The sequence below is a fragment of the Erpetoichthys calabaricus genome, chromosome 10 (genome assembly GCF_900747795.2).
Source record: "Erpetoichthys calabaricus chromosome 10, fErpCal1.3, whole genome shotgun sequence".
Taxonomy (NCBI): Eukaryota; Metazoa; Chordata; class Cladistia; order Polypteriformes; family Polypteridae; genus Erpetoichthys; species Erpetoichthys calabaricus.
Window position 1 is genome coordinate 33,615,715 of NC_041403.2, and position 8,590 is coordinate 33,624,304.

The 8,590-nt window shown below is 34.8% G+C and overlaps 1 long non-coding RNA gene across 1 annotated transcript in view; it reads right to left on the reverse strand.

Annotated features, from left to right (window-relative positions):
* Positions 1 to 5,242, reverse strand: part of LOC114658512 (uncharacterized) — a 43,469-nt gene extending 38,227 nt beyond the window's left edge. The window contains exons 1-2 of the long non-coding RNA XR_007936110.1: positions 5,024 to 5,242; positions 1,242 to 1,354 (exon numbers count right to left, since the gene is read on the reverse strand). This is a non-coding gene — a long non-coding RNA (uncharacterized LOC114658512). The remainder of the gene's footprint in view (positions 1 to 1,241; positions 1,355 to 5,023) is intronic.
* Positions 5,243 to 8,590: the final 3,348 nt, after the last annotated feature.

The window sequence follows — 8,590 nt, forward strand, 5'->3', positions numbered from 1 at the left end:
GCCTTGCATTATCTTATAAAAGATTAAGGAGAATGATCAACTAATATCTTCTTGATTTTTGGGAAAAAGGGATATTGTGTTATTTTCAGATTAAGAAGATGCTACTTACTATAGGCGTATTGATAAATTAAAGTAGTCACCTGTGATATATCATCTATAAACTGAAATTGAATGCATTCAAAATTAATGAACAGGTAGAAATAATCCAGATGATGAAAAGTTGCAAGTAATACATTACAAATTGAATATGTTTAATGTTATTTGAATTCCATTACATGACATGTATGTCATGTTTGTAGAGGATTTCAAAATTATGTATGTCTTGATATACTCCCTGCACATTTCCTTTATGAAATGGAAAAAGTGTTTGTCAAATACATCACATGTACTTAAAAAAAAAACTGCTTTTTAAATGTTGTATCTGCTCACATCAATTTAAATCTCTTTATCTTCCACCCATGACACATTACAGCAGGTTAATGCTATCTGGCATTGTTTCAAATGAATGTATTCCTTTAACTTAACCTGGGGTTCTGCTTTACAAATAAAGAGGCTAATACTTAAACCCTTTCAATCGGGTATTAAACCAACATTATCTAATGAGGAGAAATTCAGCAGCACACTGCTGGCACTGTTGAGTTTTTTTATGATTGAAAATGTCACACTTAGCCCTACCCAGCTCGACATAAAATAAGTCATCATACCAGATTATTTTAAATCACTGAAACCAGATATTTTTTATCTTCTGCTAATACATTATTGAAAAATCTCTATAAAACCTAAATACAAAAAAGCAAATCACTATAAAGAGATTTTTCAGTATGTCAAGCAGCTGTTTAATATTTCTGAAAAAATAATGTATGCATTCACTCATCATCCATTTTCTAACCTTTGAATCACAGAGCTGGCGCCTCTCACAGAAGCAGTGGGTGCAAGATGGGGACTAACCCTGGACGAGGTTCTAGTTAATATATATGTACATTGTTTCATATTACATATTCCACAAAACTTTCTAGATGCATATATTAAATTAAAAGGATTGTAATATTGTTACTACATTCTTCTTTTTTCAAACTGAATTCTTTCCTTTCAGAAATATATTTAAATTAATCAAAATGAACATAAAATAAAAAAAAATCCATTATAAGACTTTTGTTAAATAAAAATGCTGTTAAAAACTTTGAAAATCTCCCATATCTGCCAGTATTAACCAGTCTGAGGCTTATCTGTGCTTTGAGTACCTTTTCTCTGTGCGTCTTTCACATTTCTTCAACTTCCGGTTTCCTTAATGTCCAAACCCAGTCACAGCTAAACAACAGGTCTATACTTCCTACTTCAAGGATAAAGCCATACCCTAAAATTTAATAAGAAAATAAGAAACTTGAGTTATTTCTATCATGATATATAATTTTAAAAAATAAAATATTCCAAGTTCCACTACATTCCTAATTGTCAGTTTTGTTTTTACATACAATGACAGAGAATTTACGGCACACGTGCTAGTGATGTATTTTCTTTGACTTTAAGTTATAAAGTCAATGTGTGCCATTTAGTTTATAGTGCTAGACTTTTAGAGAGCCCTACAAATCTGACAGATTTACTATTACACACTTACTTCACAGTATCATGTATAAACAAGTAAATCATTGTTGCCATTTTACACTTGTCAAATGTAATAATGAAAATAAATAACAATCATGTCAAATAAACTCATCTGTGCAAATTTATGAAGTCAGTAAAACCAATGAAAATTCATTTATGGTTTAGCCAACAAATTTGCATGCAATATGAACTTCAGCCTGCACCTTCTCAGAAGAGCAAACACTGCACTTTTTTTTTCAGATATTTCTTAAACATCTTGATGGTTAGTCCCAATTTTGTCAATAATAGAAGAAAGTTTCCTTCTTAAAATACTGTATACACAAAAATATTTACAAAAATTATAAATATTTAAATATCCCTTATTTCAGTTCTCACTGTTGCAGGAGAAGACAAAGGCGAGATTGATGCTTATTGGGGCTTACAATGGCTCTACTGATTTCTGTACTAGCCATTCTGCACACATGGCAAATTAGAATTGAAAATCCTCGGCTGATTTCATTTGCTGGAATTTTTAAGCAGGCCAAGAAGAAAGATGTTATTGAAGGGAAAACTCTCATCTAAATAAGAAAAGGGCACGTGGCCACCTGGTTCTACACTACCATACAGAACTTAACCCAGACTGGATCAGTAGTACAGTGCCGTGAATGTATTGTATAATATCATTAACCAATAAAATTTCTACCTTAAATTGGAAGGCTCATGACGGTTACACCTCTGTGTCATAAAAAAAAGAGGAAAGCATAAACACATATGCGGAATTGACTATAGGGGCTTCTAAGGCTATTAATGTATATTACATATTGAAATATGTAACTATCACTACATATTTTTATTGCTGTGTAACACCTATCTTGGTAATCGAAAAGTAATAATGTACACTGTCTAAGGGGTACAACAGATACTAAAATGATTATTTAGAAATAGCTACCTTGATTTTAATTATCAAGCCAGAGATTCTGCATAATGAAGTTTGGCACAAAATATCGATATCCGACGTAACCTATTCAATACTGCAGTGTCTGCATTCAGTTGCAATGGTGCAGGTGTCTTAACAATGCAGTTTTGTGCAAAGACGGAATTGCACGTCTGTGGGCCTGTGGCCGACCACTTTTTTGCCCAGGGTGTATTTAGCTTTGTGTCATCAGCTTCTTATGGTAAGCTCTGTTGTAGCATTACAACTGAAGATTCAAAATGCATAAATAGGCATTACTCCTTTATGCTACTATTTTTTCCAAAATTCAGTCATTGCTGTGTCTTTTACATTCATAGTATACCTTTTGGCTGGACAAAGTTTATCTACAATTTTAATGTATTCATTTTAAATAGAATGTGGGGGTATTAATGTATAAATGTAGGTATGTATTTATTCATGTAATTGTTCTGTACTGTTTAATACAGGATGGCTACTGTTAACACTGCAGTTTTTACATTGCAATAAATCATTCACTGCATTTATCTTATACAGTACCTTTTACATCTATCTCTCTATCACATTTTTAGCAGTTATATCCATGATGGTATCTAGCTATGTGCCCTCTTAGTTAAAGCAATGGACATAATAAAAGCACAAGGTCGCTAGTTCGGTATCACACAGTGTGTGACTTTGTGAATGTCACATAACCTACCTGTACTCCAAATTAAATTAAAAAAAAAACTACAGCTCTACATCTGTAAAGCACCTAGGGCTAATTTTCAGTATAGAACAAAGCTCACACAGATCACCATATAAAAATAAATCATATTATAATTTGAATAACTAATAATAAATGTGATTGATTTACGGTAGCTTTGGAAAACATTTTAAACAAAGACATGAAATAGAATAATTTACAAATTTCTAGTCACATACTCATAAAGCATATTAAAACTCCGCCCGACGCCTCTAGAATCCCAGGGAAAATAAAATCTTAGCCTCGCAGTAAAATCAATTTCAAAGCACTGTTCCAATGGCAATTTTGTGGAATATATTGCAAGCATGTGCATTTATGGAAGTGCAGATTATACTGTATGCATATATACATTTTTTATTAATAAATGTATGCCAGACATGCACAAGAGGCTTAAAATAGAACCACATCTGGCCAGAGGGGGGAAAATGGGATACTGCTGTCTTTAATCTTTCCGCAGTATGTAAGACTTCCATCCCTGATCCCTACATAGCAGCGGAACAGGCTTGGCGTGCATTGCGTGCAGGCTTCTTGATTGTAGAGTGGGAAAAAAATCTGGCTGCACTCCAGACAGGCTTGAGCTCTGTTGATCATTATGTCTAGCCTTCAGGTGTCTCAGCTCACAGTGGGCGGCGGTTGGGGGAGGTGTAGATAGCACAGGGGCCAGACAAAGAAACAGACCCAGTATTAACATGGAAATATATATAATATATTCCATATTAACATCACGTAGAAATACATACACGGAGAGAAAGAGATTTAATAGTACGCACAAATACTTGGTCCTAACACAAAATAGTAAGTCATACACACTTTAAACACGTCTAGATAACTGCTTCCTTTGTATTAAGCATCACGCTGGTTAAATTTAATTTTAAAAGGATAACATCCATATATGTAACATAACCACACATCTCGCAGTTTCTGTCAAGCAACCGTCGTGCCCCATTCTCGCTCAGAAAAAAAAAACCTTAAAGTTAGGTTCAAAGTTGAGTAATTGTCAGCGCCAAAAAAGAAACTGCCATCAATTAATACCAAAGTTCCGAGATGACAAGTCAGGTGTAACGCTTACCCCTTTGCGCTTCACACAGCCAGCCGACCGGCCGCATCCCGCTCGCCCCGAACTCACCAAATTACAACCGACAGAACGGCGAGCGCGACGGCCTCGGCTCCTGTCTTCTTTCGTCGTGCGTGCCTTCTTGTCACCAGACTTTAGAATAATTTTAGGCGGCTCTTCCGGCTGGACTGTTACGGCTGGCGGACTTCTACGGTACACCTCACCCGCCCTCCCCCTCATTTCTCCTTTTTCTCCCTCCAGCCTAACACACTCAATTTTATTCACTTGCCAGACTACAGCAGCGTGACCAGCTTGACCAGACAGTGACCGCAATAAAACGCCGAGACAGAGAGAGAGGGCGCGCGCGCACACACACACTCCTCTGCTCTCTGCTCGTGCGCGTGAACAAAGATCTCTAGATGCAGTCGCGGTCGATCGGGAGGTTGTGGGGGCGCGCGATTCGTCATAGAGCAGCCGTTACTGGAGGGATCGCCGACTCAGTCTCTCTTTTCACCCCTTCTTGCTTTCTTCCTTCTGTTTTATTTATGACATGCTCTGTACTTTGCACCACTTTAATAAATTGCACGTGCCGGTCAGAACAGTGCATGCGGCGAGCAGTCGAAAACATTCTCCAATAAAAAAAATGCCATAAATGAAATATTTAAACATAAATATACACTTAGAAAATAATGCTTACAGTTTGTGCTGTCATCGGCACTTTTCTGCTTTTTTTTCTGGAATAAACCATCTTCTGTCACAAAACGCGTTCAAAGACACAGTGAAGTCCACTGAGAAGCAATGCTGAACTCAGAAAAGCACAAGAGCTGAGGAATCTAAATTCGATGCGTCTACATATTTTTGGTCTTGTTTTGTTTTGAAACTCGCCTCTTTCGGCGCCTGACAACCCATTGCTACACTTAAAGCTTCGGTCTGTGGCTCCGAATTGAAGTCTAGGCAGTCTAAGTAAAAGACAGGAGGGAGGGGGGGTGTGAGTCACGTGATATGCGGAGAGAGCGTCTATTGGCTAAAGAGGCATCCTTTGGTAAGGCTGGTCTTCTCTCCATTGGGTCGATGCGGTTCCTCCTAGCAGAGCCCTGCGACTTTGTGTGTAAGAATGACTGAATGATAGGGGATTTCTTTTCTCCCTCTCTCGAAAAAAAAGAACTGAAGTCATCCTGGGGTTAGGGTCAGAGGGAGGGGTGAGAAGCTTAGCCGCTCCGAAAATGATGGTGCCCTCTCCAGCTTTGTTACTCTTCAGTGCGGGGATAACCTTTGCTCCCGAGACGAAAATAGCGTTTTAATCCCAAAGGATGGAGAGTGCGAGGGGACTAAAGAATAGGATCCTTCCTGCGAGCTGCATAACTTTACACCTTATTTTTAGAAGATGCTACTAGGCGAGCACTAATATTTTATTCTCTATTCCCTGTGTACGGAATGTAAGCTTTTAAGAACAAAAAAGGCAAAGAGCATTGTTGGAGACGGATAGCAGAACAGGATATCGACACATGTAACGACTGTCTGGCATACATATCGATTATCTTTTAAGGTTTATTTCCCACCCTGAGCACTGCGGAGAATCATGAGAACTGCGACAAAGCTTCGGAAAAAGCTGTTCCGTGTTACAGCAAGGAGCCAGCGTGCCCGTATCATATTTAAAATGAAATGAAGCAATAATACTATAGTGCTGAAATAATCCTGGAAAGGTTAGAAAATAAAAAGAGTTCTTTTAGCTAAAATCATAATAACTGTATTTCAAAATTACTGAATATGCAGAAAAATTTTATAGTTTACTGCTGTAACTTTCAATTCCAAAACATTTAACACTGCAATACTTTTCGCTTATTGGAACTGCCTTATTATTATTATTAATAATAATAATAATATCAGTAACAAAAAGAACACAATAACACACTTTTATCCATTATTATTAATAATCAAACTTAAACGTCTACCACATATAACATGCATATCGTTTTAATTATAGCAAATATTGACAATAATCGGTTAATATCTTTATTGTGCTACTGGCTGCATTTTGCCGTTTTATGATAATTTCTATTACTATTTCAGCTTATATTTTATTTACTGTCACAGGTACAATATTTTATTGTCATTCCTTTTTACCACTGCTACTACTGTTTATTATTATTATTATTAATAATAATAATAATATACTTTATTACCATCATAACCAATACAATATTTGTGATTTGTAATGTTATAGTTTATTATTTCTATACTATAAACTGTTATGTTTTAATATTAATTTGATTCCACAATGTTCATCAGATTTACAATAATTTACTATTATTACAACATGTTATACTATCTAAGTCTTACATTTTATATTTAACATCAGTCAGTTTCAATTGTTAGTAATGTTCCTCAATCCAGTATACACTGTCTAATCATGTATGGTTCATCATTATTATTATACATACTAGTAAAATATTTACACATGCTGCTAAAATTAGTACACAGATATTACAATTGGATTGATTTGAAATTGTATGCATTCTTTTAACTAATTCTAAAAGACATTTACACATTTTTTTAGATGCAGTTTATCAGATTATTAATCCATGTTTGTAATCTCCTTTTAATTATTTGGGCCAAGAGCTGCTAAAATGAGTATTAGTTATTTCTTAATTATGTGGTTCCCTTTAGTATTACCATGGTTACCATACATTTAATTGCTTATTTCATAAAATCTTATTCTGAATGCCAGTTATTGTAGTGTGTGTTCATCTACTTATGCAGGTATTTATTATTATTATTATTATTATTATTATTATTATTATTATTATTGTAATTTCATTGCTATTATCAATAGTAATTTACATGAGTGCTAGTTTTGGAATTTTGTAGGCTCTCCCTATGTTATTGTGCGTCATTGCAGACATGCAGATTAGGTTAACTGCTGTACCTAAACTGGCAGGACGTGTGGGCATGAGTGTTACCCAGTGGTCCCATTTAGGATTCATTTCTGCCTTGTATCCAGTGCTGTTGGGATGGGCCCTGACATCTTGCCATCCTGTTTTGAATTAGGTGTATTAAGGCAATAAATAGGTTTTGTAGGTTTTTATTCTTCTATTATTTGATACTTTTATTATTTTGGATTGTTTTTAAAATTGTATTTTATGTTTCTTTTCATAGTAGTTATGTATACTGTATATTATACATTTAAAACAGTTGACCTACTATCAGACTTGTTTTTGTTTCTTATATTTATATAAAAAATGTGCATTTTGAGTAATCTGCTTCTTGTATACTCCATAGTACATTTTCCATATGCTTCATCAATAGATGATGTGATGCCAGCAATATATTCTAAACAATCCAGTATAGCCCTGTACTTCACTGCACTGCTCAACATACAGAACTAATTTCACAACTGCTTATATCGTACTGGGAACTTCAAGATGCAATATTTTTGAGGATGCCCCTCTTAGACAAATTAAATAACCCACAAGGGAACTGGGGTCTTCCCCGTTATGCTACTTAGGGCCCTAAGCAATTATTTAGACTTCCTATGCCATGTCCTCTCTTTGCAGATGACAGTATTAAAATTAGCACATGCACATTAACCTACAAATCGGAATGACTCAACAATGGCTACTACATTAATGCATTATAACAGATTGCCACTCACTGCATCTTTGAATAACTTGGCCCTTATTAAAAAAAAAAGTTGTATAAAAAGAAAATAACACTTTTGAAATTCATGTTACAAACAAAAGAAATATGCATAAAGATGCATTTCTGAGTAAGAACTTCACACTTTATTTCATCCTGTGGTGTGCATTTAAGTTTGCACTCCATATGTACATCGTGCATTTCCTCTATGGCTGTTATTATGCCAGCGATTTTAAGATGATTCTTATTATAATTTATATTAAATTAAATCAACTGTCTTAAAGAATTGTGGCTGCATTTTATTTCACAGAATTATAAACAGATAACAAGTAACAGTAAATCACCAGTCATGTATCGGTATCTAAGAAATTAGAATTTTAACAAGTCATACGTGCACATTAAAAATGAAAATTATATTCACATTTATGACTTTAGCAGATAAATGCTTGTTGTTTAAATAAGTACTGCAAATTGACAATATTATGTATTTGGCAAGTTGTTTCTCCTTTAACTGTTGGATTTTGTATAGTACCTAAAGCAACATTAAAAATTAATTAAAATTTAAACCACAATCCATTCCTGATTAATAGTTAGGTATTGTGCTACAGAACATTAAAAGTATCCAGAT